The following is a 17,864-nucleotide window of genomic DNA, read 5'->3' on the forward strand; positions in this document are numbered from 1 at the left end:
TTACCGCCCCATAGCTATTCTCTCTCCACTCTCCAAAATACTAGAGAGATGCATACACTCTCAGGTCTCAGACTACCTCCTTACTAACAACCTCCTTTCCAATACTCAGCATGGTTTCCGACCAAACCATAGCACCACCACTGCCTTACTCTCCTTTACTAACACTATCCTTCAGCATAAAAACAATGGCTATCTCTCCTCTGCTACTTTCCTAGACCTATCTAAAGCATTTGACATGGTCCCACACGAACAACTTATCTCTGTCCTCAATAACCTATCCTTCTCTCAATCAGTCACCAACTAGTTTCAGAGTTACCTGTCTGACCGCCAACAATCCGTTGTATGGCAGAATGACATATCTCCCCAACTACCTGTCTCCATAGGGGTTCCCCAAGGATCCATCCTTGGACCCCTACTCTTCTCTGTTTTCACCAATAATCTAGCCTCTGCCACCAAACATGGCACACTCATACAATAAGCAGATGACTCTACCATCATCTGCTCAGCCCAGTCCCTACCCAAACTGCAAAAAGTCACTGGAAGCCTTTTCCTCTGTTGAAACTTGGTTATCCGATGCCCAGTTAATACTCAACCCAAACAAAACTAAACTACTCATCTTCCAACCCACCAAACATACTCAAAACAACTATCACTTTAACATCACAGCAAAAGACAACACCACTATATACCCAACTGAACACACCAAATTGCTAGGAGTGGAAATAGACAATAAACTAAAATTTGACATTCACATATCCATGACTATAAAAAAAGCCCACAAAAAAATAGGAGCGTTATACAGAAATAAGCAACCTCTCATCAAAGCAGCAAAGATTTCAATAACAAATTCCCACCTTATCTCCACCCTGCTTTATGCCTCACCAATATATACCAACCTAAGGCAATGCGATCTAAACAAGCTAGAGACCTGCTACAACAAAATCGCCAAATTCGCCACAGGGGCATCCTACCGTAGTCACCACTGTCTCTCACTTGCTGAACTGGGCTAGCTTGAACTCCCTCACCTCCTTCAATGGTGTCAACTCTCACTCGCCCACAAACTAGTAAACCATCCACTAAATGTCCCATCCCTCCAGAATCAACTCCAACCCTATCGCACCACCAGACCACTAAGATCCAGCAACAAAAATCACTTGCAGATCACTAAAGCCAATAACTCTGCTGGTGAAGCACTATTCTCTTGCACCATAGCCAAATTATGGAACTCCCTCCCATCACCAATTACCTCCATACCATCATGCACCCACTTCAAAACTTTACTAAAAGCGCACTTAAAAACATGCTGGCTATGCCCTTGCAACTCCCACTCTAATGTGAAGGTTTCAAAAATGTCTGCTTCTCTGTTTCCCAATTTCTTGCCAAATTCTGACCTGCTATATTTATCTTTTGTACCTCAGAATTGTGCATACCTGATTGCATTGAATTGTGTTCACTTATGGATGTCAGGTGTCTTAACAAGAAACTTAACAGTTTCTTTTGAAGTAAAATTAATTTCATATTCCCAGATGCTGAGGAACAGACTTAGAATGTATCATTTCCCCTTATTACTATAAGCTGATTTCCTAGTGATGTTTCCCCAGTATGAAATAAGTAGCCATAGTGCCTGTTTTCTGATAGTAAGTTAGTATCAAGGAACCATAGATACCCTTAATAGTGTTTTGTGCCTTAATTTCTGTTTGAAATGTCTTCTTGTTTATAGTACAGAAGATGCTAAATTCTGTCCAAATGTGCCTTGTCAACAACACAAAAATTAAACCATGCCCTTTTAAGCTATGAATCCTGCCCCAACTCCGTCAAAAATATAATACACCCAGTGCTATAGACACTGAAAAGAAGCAGGCTTTTTAAGCATGGCTTCATTCCTTTATTCTGCTTTGTAAACTATTTGGATGGCAATACCTTTGATAGAGTTACTACACAAGTCAGCTGTGACTCATAAACAGTGGATGGATTCTAAATGACATCAATCTACTCCTATCATATAAGCAAACGCAATAAATAATCGGTTCCTATTCTCAATGGTTCTTTAATGGAAGTTTATTTCAAAATTAAAGTTCAGACCCCCACTGCTATTGGATCTTTCACTTAATCAAACTTATTTAACTTTTTTGACAGTAGTGGTACAGAAACAATGAAAGTATGACACAAAGGGGCTAGCTAGAAGAATGAGGTAACAGCAAATCATATGGCATGGTATATAATGTGACGAAAATGGTTATGTTTAGTGAATCTATTTCACAATCATCCATGAGGCTGTCTTTATCAAGCCTATTCTTTTTCATCTTATCCTGACTCTGTGGAAATTGTTACATTAACTAATGATTTCCTGCCTTTTACATTTAACTCAGAAATGAGCATTGATAGTCTTTGCCCTCTTTATTTGTTTCTTTCATAGCTTGGTTTTGCCAGTTCTTCAAACTGCTGATGTATTTTGTTTTTGTTATTGCTGTTTATAGTCCCACACCTTTCATGTATGATTTTATCATCTTCAAGGTCTCTGAAACTCCTTTTTCCTCTCCCCTGAGGCAATTCTATTTAAGTTCCTGATTTTAAGAGCTCTTAACTTAGTGTGCCTTTTGGTCACAAGGCACAGATTTGTTTCCTTAAGGATGCTTCAGGCAGGGGTCTTAGGGTCATTGCCAGATTTTTCTCTTTAGGAGAAAAGATACTCCTTTATTATGCATTTTTAATAATCTAACTGCCCTAACTATCTGGAAATACCATTTTACATCTAGTCTGTTTGCTTTAAAGAAGCAGATTGCCATGGATTAAACTAGCCTCAGGCAGTGATTTAAAAGCACAGCTGTTCACACTTTGGTGGCATCAAATAACAACTCCACCACAAGGCATACACGATAAATGCCTCTAAATTATTAATTTATGTCTTTATTTATTTAATCATTTATTTACTTATTTACTTATTCTGCTGAGAAAATGGTCTTCCTCTGAATCTTTTCAGACATCAGCCAGGCCGCAAGGGCAAGCATTAATGCAATATGTGTGGCACTCAGCCTTCAGTCATGCTGTTAGAAGGAAACCCAAGTACCTGGGGAAGTCTCATGCAGACACTAGAGGAACATGCATCTTCTAAGTGACATTCAGAAGCTATTTAAAAATACTGGCTTGCAAATAACTGCGTGTTAACTTTAGCCCCAGCATAAGGCAAATAGTCCAAATGATCACAAAATACAAAACACAACCAAGGAACATGTGTATCTATGCGTATACATATTCAAATATATTGGTATGTCTGTGTGGTGGTGTATCTATCTACACATGTAAATGTACATGTATATGTGTCAATACTTGCTTTGAAAAAAAAGTTGAATAAATTATTCATGCACATAACAATAGTTTTACCTAAGTTGATTGTAATGGGCTGCTCCTTGACTGAGTACAGAAGGCAAGCTGCATGAAGGCCTAAGTAATGAATTGAATCCATTCCAGTTGGGCCATTATTTTTGGCCAAATTCTATTTATTAATTAGTTGTTTATAAGTATTTTAAACTGTGGTGTCTGTCATTTGTGGAGAGAGGTGTTGCTGTGGATACTAAACCCCACTTTATAGTTTTCTGCTAATTGCTAGCAATAGTGCTCTGTTCACTGTGGTCTGGTGTGAGAAGTAAGGTGATCTTTAAAATATGACATTCTCAGGTGCCATCAAATAATGCTGCTAAATAATTGACTTCCATTCTTTTAATTTATTGACTTTTTAAGTTTATGCAGTTGATTTTGTAGATTTTAGTTTGGTTCTGTTAATTTTTAATATATATCTAAACTGACAGGTAAAGTTGCTCTGTGACCATTTTGGATTTCTTGATTTTGTTAGTTTGTATAGTTACATTATTTCCTGTCTTTTTTCTTGTTTGTTGCAGTTTGTTTTACTTTAAATTTGTTGTTTTTTTCCTTTCCTTCTTTATTTATTTATTAATTTATTTAGAGTAAAAAAACTATCGGTTAGGTCAGTTAGCAAGCAGTTGTATTGCACTGTTTGACTGCAAATAGTTTTAATCTATCTGAAATATAAAAGGATCAAACAAGTAACAGTTTTAGGTAACAGTTTTACATTTCAAGGCTCATAAATGTGAGATCTGAAATAGCAAGACTATAAAACAGGGATCTTACATGTGCTAAGTCTGAGATGCTTGTGTCTCAGTGAAGTCCCATTTCTCCAAGGTATGATTATCGCATATAAATAACAGAGAGTGGCACAAGTGAAGGTGTTGTCATCTCATAGCAAGAGGTTTTCTGGTTCAGTTCTTGGCTCTGGTGCCTTCTGTGTGGAGCCTGCATGATCTCCATGTGTGCGTGTGGGTTTCCTCCAGGTGCTCCATTTTCCTCCTACATATCAAAGACATGCAGCAGGCGGACTGGACACACTAAATTAGCCATAGGTGTGACAGTGCATGGAGTGGAAGAATTACCGCTGCAGGGTAAACACCTGGCAGTATAAACCTTGGCTCTAGATGATTGTTACTGCGAAGTGACACCCCGACCCCATTGTGCAAAAATAGGAAAAAAGGGTTGTGGATGGATGGATGGATGGATGGATGGATGGAGGGAGGTTCTGCTCTTTATATTGGGCAGTGCAGGGGGGCTTGCCCCTCTGCAAAAATAACTTTAAAGGAGAACATCAATTGTCATCATTCACTGTTTTATTTTAATTTAAATTTGTTTCCCTAATTCTCGGACTAAAAATTACAGGTCTCAGAATTACAATTGGGGGCTGCAATTTTCTTTAAGGTAAGCAGAACAGGACAAAGTCTGATATGTGGGTGCTTCCAGCTAAAGCTGCTATGTGACTATTGGGGATTTCTTGATTTATAGTTTTTATTGTTTTTATACATGTTATATTATTGTTTTTATACATGTTATACTTACATTGCTTCTTGTTCTTTTCTTTTGTTTTATTGCAATTTGTTCAATTTTATTTTTTTTCTTTTCATAGAGTTTTAACAGTGATGGTCTGCATCTGTCACTTCATATCCTTTACTTACTAGATAAAGCCTTTGCCACCCCTAAATTGCCTTTTTTGGTCAAAGTTGAACTCATGGACAAACCCACTTAAATTCTAATTCAGATAATATCAAGGTAGTACTGCTCAATGTTAAAAGCTTAAACAGCAAAATGTCTGAACTTGGGACCAACATACACATTTGTGTATTTAAATACATTTGGTTCTGTTACAAAGGTAGCCATCTGTCCTTGCTTACTGGATGTTTATTTTGACAGGGAAGTGTAGGTTCATAAATACATATGCCAGGGAAGCTATTGCTTCACAAAAATTAATGGAGAATACCATTCTGTAATGTACAGAGGTGCAGGTATCTCTTAATAAAACAGCCTACCACATCACTGCTATAGGTTTCCTTCTATGTCACCCTCTGAACATGTTGATCACCTAAGTCAGATTAAATACGGATAATTACTTCTGACTCTGGCATACCTATACAACTAGCAGCAAATATGCTAAATGATTCCTCAATATTATTAATGTAATTTCCCTGATCAGACTGTTAACCTCCCTACCAGGAGTCATAATCTTCTTTTTTCCATAAATGTATTTAGTGATTTTATGCAAAGGGGTCATAATCTGCTTGTCCCTGTCCTAACCATCCTCTCCCATTCCTGTGATACCCTCAAGATACTAATTCATTACTAAAATACAAGCACCTAATAGTAACCTTTTCCCCTTAAAATGCACATTTAACCCACCAAAAAATCTAAGTATTTTTGATTACTCCAAAACAAACATGCACCTCTTTATAAACCTTCTTGACAATAAATGATATACATTTTCACATAATTCAATACCTGATGCTGTAGCATTCTCTCTTGGTTTATATTCCATTATGGGCAGATGTATTAAGAAGTCTGTACCTATTTCAAATAAGAATAGTGATAAATTCAAAACTAAGCATGTATGGTTAAAACTCCATATAAACAAGCTTTGCAACAATAATAAGAAACATTTAAGCTATCTGTAATACATCTCCCTCCCCCCAGACATAAAAGGGACATAAAACTAAAAAGTAAAGCCATCAAGTAAACCATCAAGGAGTTCAAGTCCTTCTGTAGTTAGATTAGGAAACAGAAATGATGCACATTACTGAACCAAGCATGCGTCCAAAAGTCTTCTACTCTGATGCCAAAGTTTTTGCTGATATCCTCACAGAGATATTCAGTGTTAATTTCATGATCCCAATCAAGCTAGATGTTCCCCCCACCATTAATAACTAGCCATCCCTCCCAAAATAATTTTGGACAATTTTATATCCATATTATTTCAAAACAAAAACATTAACCACATGGGAGCTGATAACATCCCATGATGACTGATATTAAATGTCAAGCACCACTTAGCCAACCCCCTCATAAACCTCTTCAATTTATGTCTCTTCAGAGATTGTATTCGTAAACAAGAAAAATGACTGCAGTGTACCATTACACAAAGGCAGGTCTACAGCAGACCCTAGAAACTATCAGCTTATTACCCTCACAATTATTGTCTTTCAAGTGTTGAAGTACATTATTTGAGCTGATACACAGTGATAGAGATGACCTACAAACCAAACACTTAAAAAAAGTTTGAATTTTTAAAAGGTGGCTCATGCCTATTAAACCTAGTTAGTTACATCCCTAGAAGAGGGCCAACAGTCCATTCTGCTTGCCATGATTTTCACCAGGGCCTTTGATATTATCCCACAAACTGGTTGTTGTGTCTTTCGGCTTATCCCGGTTAGGGGTTGCCACAGCGGAACTCCGGTCCACTAATGTTTGGTAGTGGATTTTTATGTGCTGAGTTACCAGCCCTGATGCACAACCTTCAATGAAGGCACACCCATTCACGCATGCCTCCACACAGAAGATGCTCTAGCTGAGAATCGAACGCGACAATGTCTTGCTGTGAGGCGAAAATGCTACCGCAGCACCACTACTGCAGATTATTATCCCACAAACTGGTATCATTGATAATCTCTCCCAATTTAACATAAACTTATATGCTGTATTCTGGATAGCTAACTGGCTCTCCAACAGAATGAGCATTGTTAAGGTGGCTGGTATTCCATCTGGCCAGAGATGTGGTGCCTGTGGGGGTTAGTGGGGTCCTTTCTTGAGTCCCCTGCTGTTCAGATTCTAATTCTCTAAAGTGAAAGCAGGTGTTGAGGGGCTGTGTCTGCTTTTGCTGACAAATGCAACATGGGTAAATACTTAAATTACCTACAGGTGCCCTTATACTCCAATAGGGCCTACACCATAGCAGTACCTGTTGTGTCAGTCATGGGCTCATACTCAGTATGAAGATAATGCAATACACCTATCTTCAGGAAAGACAATACTCTTTTTTCTTTCCACATTGCTGACACCACTTTAAAAACAGATACACTTATCCAAGTCTTATGTTGATAACAGTCTATTTTTGGTCACAGTGTCCTGGTTGTGATTAGACAGCCCTTATATCTTGCCTACCTGATCTGAAGAGGTAGCTCCTCTAGATTCCATGCAGTTTTGTTCCTGTATACACTTTCCTTCTTAAAACCTGTCCTTGAATTTAGTTCTCCCTCTTGGATTGTACCTCACAAATCACCTTCATCAACCGTAAAGGCCCACATGTTTCTGACAAAGATATCTGGACTACACAATCTAAGCTACCCCAAAAGAATGAAAGCCATACTCTCTACTTTGTCTTTTAAAACCCCCTAAAGGGTGATCTCTACTTAGCCCTTTGACCTGCACAAAATCAATGGCCTGTCTAACACTCATGTGAAAGACCTTAACCTTCACTGTAAGAACAACAAAATCTGCTGACATTACAAATTCATAGCCCTGCACATTTCCTACCTTTGGAGCAAACTCACTTTACATGTCAAACAAATTACCCCCCTGTCTACTTTCAAAACTTGAACTGATGATTGTATGGGAGACCATAAATTTATGCCATAGGTTTGTGGAAATAATCTATTTACCATGGGAAACTAATATACTTTCAGTACAGCTAAATTTCTTGATGGCCCTTCAAATGTAATCTTAGCATAAAACTATATGGTAAATTGTTTTCATTCCATAGTTTTGTCAAGTTATCGTATGCTCGAAAGGTAACACAGCATATGTATGGCATCCAGTATAGCTTATCTTTTTTGTATTAGAAATATTTATATGTCTGTCTATAGAGTTTTCTGTAAATGACTGGTAGAAAGAAGAATTACAAACGGCGAATTGCTGTGCTTCTTTTTCATGACACTGATTCATGTGAAGGATTATATTCATCCAGATCAGAAAAGACTAATTCCTGCATAGAAAATAACATATTCAAAAAGGGTGCTGTGCCTAACGAAAGCAGCAGAGCTATGATAACCACAACCACACATTCTACAGACAGTTCACAAAATGCCTGCAAGTGGGGATGCAATAAGAGAAGTGTGATACTTTATTAATGGTAGTAACAACAGATTACCCATTGGTCAGCAAAACCAGTACCGATGATGCATCTCAGAACAATAAAAGTTTTATCATCAGAATATTTTAGTCAATGTTTCCACTGTGAAAAAAAAATCATACAGTATCAGATTATTGCATGTCTGAAGTAGCACAGTCTGTAATGTAGCACATAATGCATGGACCAACGCAATTACACTCTAAAATTGGGAAAAAGACAGGTTTGTTAAGTACCTCTAAGTGCTGTTAAGCTGTGGTTCCACACTAGAGCATAACATGGCCAGTATCAGTAATCCCAGAGCAGCTTTAAAAACTGTTAGATGCTGTACTCTGTCACTCATTTAATAAAAGAGTGGAGCACAATAAAGTGCCTAACAGCTTTTAAATCAGTTACTTTCTTAGCGGTACACCTTGCTTCTGCCTGCTGTCTGTATGGCAGCCCAAAGTGTTTTATGTCACAAACAGCTGTAAAACACTTTCCAGTATTATTTTTTTTAGTTATTAGTACATGGAGCAGATAAAGCTTCACGCACTACAAAGAATTATGACTGGCTAGCTCTTATCATAGCTCTTAATATACATTCTCAAATGGATGTCAAGATTCAATTTGCAAGCTCTGCTTCATTCCATATCTCAAACCATAATAACTTAATTACCCAGTCATTATCCTGTATGTAGTGCATAGAGTCCAGTAATTATGGTCCAATATTCAGAAAAAGACAAATCACTTAAGTGTTTGTACACTGTAAGACCCGATCTTAACAATTGTTAAGCAACCCCTGCTTCAGTTGTTAAGATTGGGCATCATGGTAGGCAGTTAAACCCACCAGTACTGACCAGCAAACAACAGCAGTAGAATTAAAAGCAGTTTTTTTTCTGCCTGCTATCTGTGTCAATAATATTTACCTGACTTTTTGTAACATAAGAGAGAGTGTTACTGCTTTTCTGAGCGCACTTTTAAGTATTTTATGGTTTGAAAGTCAGTGAAACAACACTTTTTTCTGTAACTGGTAGTACATGGAACAGATAAAGATCCATGTACTACAAAGTATTATGATCATAACCCAGTCATAAGCTATTATTATTATGTGTTTCTGACATGGATGCAGAGAGTCACCTCTCACACTTCATTCTCCATTCATATCTCAAACACATAATAAGGCAGTTTATTTTTCTTGCTAAGTAGTCATTACTACAACATCAGGCTGATTTTATTTTTTACTTCATAATGGGTTAACCATGTGATATGAAGTAATATTCAAAAGGTCAGCCTACTTTTTTCTTGTGAACTCATTGTTGTCTTAAATTTTTATAGCCCTGACAACTATATAATATGAGACAGCTATGCATTCTTGTGTCATACCTATGAAGATCTGTCACATTGTAACAAATACTCACTAATGAATTCATGGTCACACAGACTGGAATACCATGGATGTATTTTGTTATCAGCATTTAAACTAGCAATAAAGACATAGGTTATATAAATTACACTGCAACTCAGTTTATGGCACAAACCATTTACTGAACAATAATGACAGCAGACTGTATAGTCAGCATTTACAGTCATACAAGTATTTTAAGACTTAATAAGGATAGTGTGCTAAATAATCTGCAAACATCCACAAGAGTTGTGTAGTGAAGTCAGACTAGTAAAAATGCAAAGGCTTATATTTCCAAAACTGAATTAAATAACAAGTTGAATAGTAATTACATCCAAAACAGCATCACGCAATTTGACAAACAAACAAAAAAGAAAATATTTTAAACACTTTTTAGCCGGACATCAGTAATTGCAGGTATCCAAAATGTGCCTACCATATCCTAAGCTATACAAGTATCTGTTAAACAAAATACAGAATCATTCATGTATCAGTCAGTCACTGAATCAACAAAGCATGTTACAAAAGTAAAATAAGACAGATCACTTGACTAAAATATAGAACAATAAATGCCTTCCAACAACAAGGGGTTGCATAGCAGTACTAAAAATTAAAAATGAGGTAATAAAAGTGTTATGAAAGAGATGCATCTTCAGGTATATGTCCTAAAGACTGACTCATAAGTGCACTTACACAACTCTCACGTTAATTAATTTCAAACAAGGGATCTGAACCAATAAGGTCTGAGCCTCAGCTGTGCGATCACCAGCAGCCCTAAAGTATATGAGTTAAGCATTCAAGAAGGCCAGTAAAGTACTAGAAGCTCTTTTAAATGAAGGATCCCTAAAGGTGGTTGTGTATTGAATAAGTAGGATGTAATTTTTACCCAGAGGCTCAAATGAGGAGCCTAGCTGATGAATTCAGCACCCCCCCTCCCCCTGCAAAATCATGCAAGCTCGATACTGGCAAGTTCTAGATGATGGAGATTGCAGTTGTCCAACATAATGATAACGAAAGCCTGAAGAATCATTGGTAAGACCACCAAGAAAATATCAGTCTTGGACAGGAATGTGATATAAAAGAACTTGAGCAAGAGAGAGTATATAAATATTTGGGAATTGATGAAGGATCAGCAATAAAACATAAACAAATGTGAATAAAACTTAGGAAGGCATATTTTAGAAGAATAAAATTAATAATGAAAACAGTTCTAATATTTAGAAACAAAGTCTAAGCTATAAATCAATTTGCTCTTCCTATTCTAACTTATAGTTTTGCAGTGGATGACTGACCCCAAATGGTATTGGATAATTTGGACAAGAAAACAAGAAAAATGCTTCATGCTTACCAAATGATTTATAAAAATTGGTGTATACCAAGATTATATATTCCCCATTTTGATGGAGGTATGAGCCTCCTCGAAATTGATTACATGTATAGATCTGCAGACATAGGACTGCATACATATTTGCTGACCTCACAAAATCCAAACATAGAGAAAGTCTTAAAACATGAAGAGAACAAGTCTAAGATGTCTTCCCGATCAGTTTAACCAAAGCATATCAGTGTGAAGCAGGAATGGAAATCAAATCAGGAGTAGATAAAAATTGGGCAGCAAAGGAATTTGCCAAAAAAAACAAATGAAAGAGTATAAGGTGAAGGATCAGATGAGAAGGAAAGAAATGTAGTTGCAAGTACAGAAAACTCCTGGGACAACCTCATGTCGATCAGGATTTAATGGAGGAATCGTTAAGGAGAGGTGAATTCAAATTAAAAGAAGAAAGACTAATATTGGTGGCCCAGGATAGAGGACTGCATTCATGTTGGTTTACAAAATTCATTGAACATGTCAGAGAAACAGACAGATGCAGGTCTTGTAAAACAGAATTGGAACCTGTTGCACATCTTGTTGCTGCGTGTGATACGCTAATGGCAGAAGGCCTGTACACTGAAAGGCATAATAATCCAGCAAGATTGTTGCACTAGGGATTGTGCGAACATTATAATACTGAAGTAGCTGAGAAGCATTGGAAACAGGATCCACAAAGTATTATAGAAAATGATGAAATTTCTATCACATGGGATCATCCATTAACAACAGTTCAAAAAATAGATGTGAGGAAACCAGATATAGTAGTCCATGAAAAGAAGACAAAAGTAGCATTGATCATTTAAATTGCTACACTCAGTGATTACAGTGTCTTACCTACAGAGAAACACAAAGTCATAAAATACCATGATTTGAAGGCCGAAGCAAGGACAATGTGGAAGAAGGATGACTAAACAGTTCGAATAGTAGTAGTAGGAGCATTGGGTCTCAAAAAATAATTTACAGTCATATTTAGATATGCTACTGATACATGTAACTCCATATGAACTACAGAAGGAGTCATTACTAGGCACATTGCGGGTGCTGCGAAGAGCACTTTCGTCTAATATCAAAGATTGAAACAATACTAATTTTATTAACTTTAATCGTACTTTGACTTAGGAATGGGGCCCATTCCTGTCACGGTATTAGAAACCCAAAAGTCTTGGAGAAATTAAAAAAGTGGCACTAGGCAATTAGTGATAGTAAGACAGCAACAGTTCAAAGTCTTAACACAAGGACATACAGTAATAAAGGAAATGAAGGGAAGAAATAAAATGCCATCATGTAAGCATTGAACAGAGAAAACTATAAATCAATTAATACAAGAAGTGCCACTATTAGAATAATACAGAACAGGGAACAGAGAAACAAAAATACTTAGAAAAATAGATGTTGCAAAAGCAGCACGCACTATCATAACAGACCAGGATCTATCATACACTATTATAAATAATAAGTTAAGGATATCAGCACAGGCAGAAACATTAGAAAATATGTGGGTAAATACAATGGAAAAGTACAAAATAAGCAGTTCAGAGAGACTGGGAAACAAAGGAAAAGGAACAGAAATCTCACCAAAACAGAAGAAATAAACACATTTTGGGGAAATATTTATGAAGATCCTGTTGAACATAACAAAGATGCTAAATGGGTAAAAAAAAATTCAAATAAACAGCAAGGAGTTCAAATGTACAGAATATGAAATGGGATGAAGTAATGGCCAGAGAAAATGAAACAAAATTAAGAAAAGCTTTAAATGGAAAACCCCAGGCCTAGATAGATTACCTAACTTTTGGCTGAAAGCATTGACATCTTTACATAAACATTTAGCCCTGAGTAAGGATTACTTATATGTGCATCCAGGAGAGACATCAACCTGGTTAACAACAAGAAAAATGATACTCCTTAAGGGTTAATATGTAAGCCATCCTGCAAAGTACAGACCAATAACTTCCCTTCTGACAATGCACAAACTATGTACTGGGATTGATGCAGGCAAAGTTTATAGCTGTTTAGAGGAAAACTCAATTACAGCAGCAGAACAAAAGAGTAACAAAAGAAAGTCATATGGAACAAAAGATCATTTTTGATAAATTAAGCCATAATAGAGAATTGTAAAAAGGGGAAGAACCTAAGTATGGCATGGATAGATTACACAAAAGCATTTGACAGCATCCCAAATTCATGCATAAATGAGTGCTTACAGATGTATAAGATGCATCCTACATTGATCACTTATATTATAGTGATCATAAAACAGGGGCACACTACTTTGCAGTTAAGCCATGACAAACTGTAAATTATTATCCCAGAGATAAATATTCAAAGAGGAATATTTAAGGGTGATTCAATGTCACTGCTGTTCTTTTGTCTTGCCCTTAACTAATTAAACCATTTATTTAACAGATTATGTCTTGGTTACAACTTGGCTCACGGCAAACAACCTTGCTTAAAGACTTCTCATCTATGTTTTGTGGATGTCTTAAAACGGTACAGTTTATCAGATGAGATGTTGAAATCACAACTGCAAATAGTTAAATCTCTTTCAGATGATATAAGAATGTTATTTGGTCCTGATACATGACTTAATGAAGGATCAGCAATAAAACGTGACAAAATGTAAATAAAACTCTATAAGAAATACTTCTGAAGACAAAAACAATATTGAAAATAACCTTGACATCTAGGAATAAAGTCCAATCTATAAACCAGTTAGCTGTTCCTGTTCCAACTTACAGTTTTGGTATGATTATCTGGCCCCAAAAATATTGGTTTAGTTGGACAGGATAACAAGAAAAATGATTCATACTTATCAAATGATATATAAAAATCAGTGTATACCAAGATTATATATTCCATGCTCTGAAGAAGGTATGGGCCTCCTCAAAACTGATTACATGTATAGATCTGCATTCATCGGGCTGAAAATATACCTGTTGACCTCATCAGATCCAAACATAGTGAAAGTTTTTAAACATGAGGACAGGAAACATAAGATGACTTATCTGCTTAGTTTAGCAGAAGTATTCTGGTGTCAAGTGGGAATGGAAATCCAAGCAGAAGCAGACAAAATAAGACAGCAACTGAATGTGTCAAAAATCAAAAGGTTAATAACAATAATAATAATAAACTACATACAGATTTGTTTAGAAAGTCCAATCGATGTGTAGTAGAAATGCATGCATATTTATTTACAAGGTCCATTGAACATGTGAGACAGACAAATGTAGGTTTTGTAAAAAAAAATTGGAAACAGTTTCACATCTTGTTGCTAGGGATGATACACTCATGGCAGAGGGACTCTACACTAAAAGACACAATAATGTGGCAGGACTCTTGCAAATGGGATTGTGCAAACACTACAATACAGAAGTAGCTGAAAAGCATTGGAAACATGACCCACAAAGTATTATAAAGCATGATGAAATATACATTGCATGGGATCACCCATTACCAACAGTTCAAAAAAATAGATGAGAGAAAACCAGATATAGTAGATTGATCACTGAAATTACTATGCCTAGTGATCAGAGTGTCTCACATACAGAGAGATACAAAGTCATAAAAAATCAGGATTTGCAGGCAGATATAACAGCAATGTGAAAGAAAGATACCCAGACAGTTCCAAATTGTAGTAGGAGCAATGGGTCTAATAAAAAAGAATATACAGTCAAATTTAGATATGCTACCTATACATGAAACATGCAACTCCGTATGAATTGGAGAAGGAGTCAATTCTGGGCACACTGCTGGTACTGCAAAGAGCACTTGTGGCTAACATCAAAGACTGAAACAATACTGATTTAAAGAACTTTAATTATGCCCTGACTTAAGAATGGGGTCCATTCTCATCATTGTATTAGAAACCCAAAACACTATGAGAAATTAAACTGAATAAACTACATAACATGGGTGGCATTCGACAAGTGGTGATAGTCTGGGCAAGAGTTGAAACAATATTCTGAAATGTCAGACTATCATTGAAGATAATGCTTTGAATAGCACCATTGTGTATAATATCTAGCCTAGGAATATCCTAAGTAATATGAGGTGGGGATAAAACAGGAGTTGTTGAAGAATAGTGAAGGTTCTTAAGGTGGCATGGAAGGCTATAACGAAAGACTTGGAAAGCGCAGTTTGAGCCAGAGTGTACTCATCTAGGTTAGGGTGTCATCAAAACAGTCCTTGACATGCTCCTGAGGAAAGGAGATGCATACATGGGTACCATTTGATAACAGTGATAATGCAACCTTCTCGTCTGAACTAAGTCATCAAGAAGCAACATGTACGGGTCTATCTCATATGAGCGAATCGCACAAATTTCGAACGCTCATAATATCGAATGTACCGGACCTCAAAGTGCTTTTTCTGAGATCCCGGTACAGTGAAGAATGGGATATTTGCCCCTTCCTCACTGTAGTGCGATCTTGGAGTTGGAATATATATTTAGTGGGGGGGGGTTGCAGCCCCCCACAATAGGAAGTTCGATATTATGAGCATTCACAATTTGTAAGATTCGCTCATATGATATAGACCCACATGTACACAGTAAATATTAGTGGATTCAGTAGATAGATAGATAGATAGATAGATAGATAGATAGATAGATAGATAGATAGATAGATAGATAGATATAGATGATTTTAAGCATCAGGATTACCAAATGACCTAGGTTCAAAACCTGGTAGGGGCACAAGTGGGACAAGTGGGTACAGTAAATTGCTCAAAAGACCCTATAGAGTTGCCATGAGTCAATTTCAATTTGAGGTCATCTTACTTACATATATATTCATGTACTCTGCACATTTATGTACACTGTTTAAAATATCATGTACTCTGTAAATATCTGTATGCTGTTGGTACACTGTCATTCTGTGAGTAATGTTGATTATTTCTGTAAAAACATCTGAGGAGTATTTTTTCCTGTGCCTCCACTAAACCCAGTCAGACTTTCCCAGTAAGCAAAGGCAAAATAAATAAATAAATAAAAACACCAAAGTGAATGCAGTCCCAGTGCTGTAGCAAAAGTGGAAACCAAACTAAGATGGATCCCAGAATTTGATAGAATATAGAATGGATTCATTCTGTTTACAGATCCTTTCTCTATTACTGCCCCAATAATTGGGGAATTAAAGACTGGATAGTAAATTTATAGTACGTCAATGTTCAGAATATGAACTTGAGGAGAGACATAAAGAAATCTTCATTTATAACTGATGGGAATCCATCTGTCCTCAGAGAAGACTGGACAGTTTTAAAATTAAATGGCATAGTAGGCCATCTAAACAAGAGAATAATAGATTAATTATCCCAAAGGGTAAGCCTGTAAGTAGTAGGGCATAGCTTGGAAGCATCTGCATAAACTCTTCAAGATGAAATACACCAAATTCATCCAAAATCTGGTCTATTGTAATCTCTGCCAAGGCACATTATTAGCCAACTTTGCATTGTCGGAAGAGGTTGCTACCTAATGAGTCCCATTGCGAAGACTAAAGCAAATATGGTTATGTCTGGTAAAAGTCTTCCAAGTGATTAGCTGTGCTTGGAATAATAGCCTGCTGACCACCCAGAAGAGCACAGCAGGTCATTTCTTACAGTGGAGATCTCTCTTCACAAGAAAGTCAGTTGACATACAGAAATAAAGGCCAAATTATGGCTGAGGCAACTCAAGATTGAGTAACAGCTCAGGCATCTGTTGAAGCTTGCATGGAGGAATGGAGAAGTGACATGGTTATGCTAGATTGCATCCTTTCATGGAAGTGTATGGGGTGCATGCCTGTGATGCTTGTCCCTGTTATAGAATCCTTGGTGAAAACAGTGGATTTCATGGGAGTGTTGGCTTCAAGAGGCAGGGCAGTCCTGAGACATCACTCTTGTGTAGAAATGATGTGCCACTGTTGACATCAGTTTCATGCCAAACACTAGGGAGGACTACTAAGCAGGCAAAGTGGAATTTAGGGTCTTAAAAAGAAACCCTGTAATCTTAGAGTACCAGCTTCATTGTTTGCTGGTTAACTCTCACGGAAGTCAGGAACAAATGAGACACAGGGCTCACACTTCCTAGGGGAATGAATGGATTTGCACTGAGCAGATGGAGGGAGGGGATCCCAGTGGATACCAAGACACAAAGCACAAATAAGCAAAAAGAATAATGATAAATAAATTATATATATATATATATATATATATATATATATATATATATATGACTAATATAACTAATACTGAGAGTGAAGTCAGTCCAGCACCAATATTCTTCTAATACTTCTATCTGCACTCCATCCTTCTCCCCACTTTGAACAAGGAATAGAGATGTACCTCAATACCCTCACAACAGCAGGACTGGAGCGCAAGTGAACATACACACACACACACACACACACACACACACACACACACACACACGCACAAGCACACATATAAACATGTTTGCATGGCTATGCACACAGACATACATGCATGCAATACATGCAGCATATATGCACATTGGGAAAGTAATTCAGAGCTGTGGTCACATAGTTTTATATTGAGTAGCCAGCAGTTTAAAGTCATCCATAATTTAAGCCAAGCGGACAGGAGATAAAACAAAGTTTGTTACATTAGATAAGGTCCTGCACTTCACAAGATCAACATCATGAGAAATAAGATAAGGT

This window comes from Protopterus annectens, chromosome 1.part1 (assembly GCF_019279795.1).
Source record: "Protopterus annectens isolate FY-2018-M chromosome 1.part1, PAN1.0, whole genome shotgun sequence".
Classification (NCBI taxonomy): Eukaryota; Metazoa; Chordata; order Ceratodontiformes; family Protopteridae; genus Protopterus; species Protopterus annectens.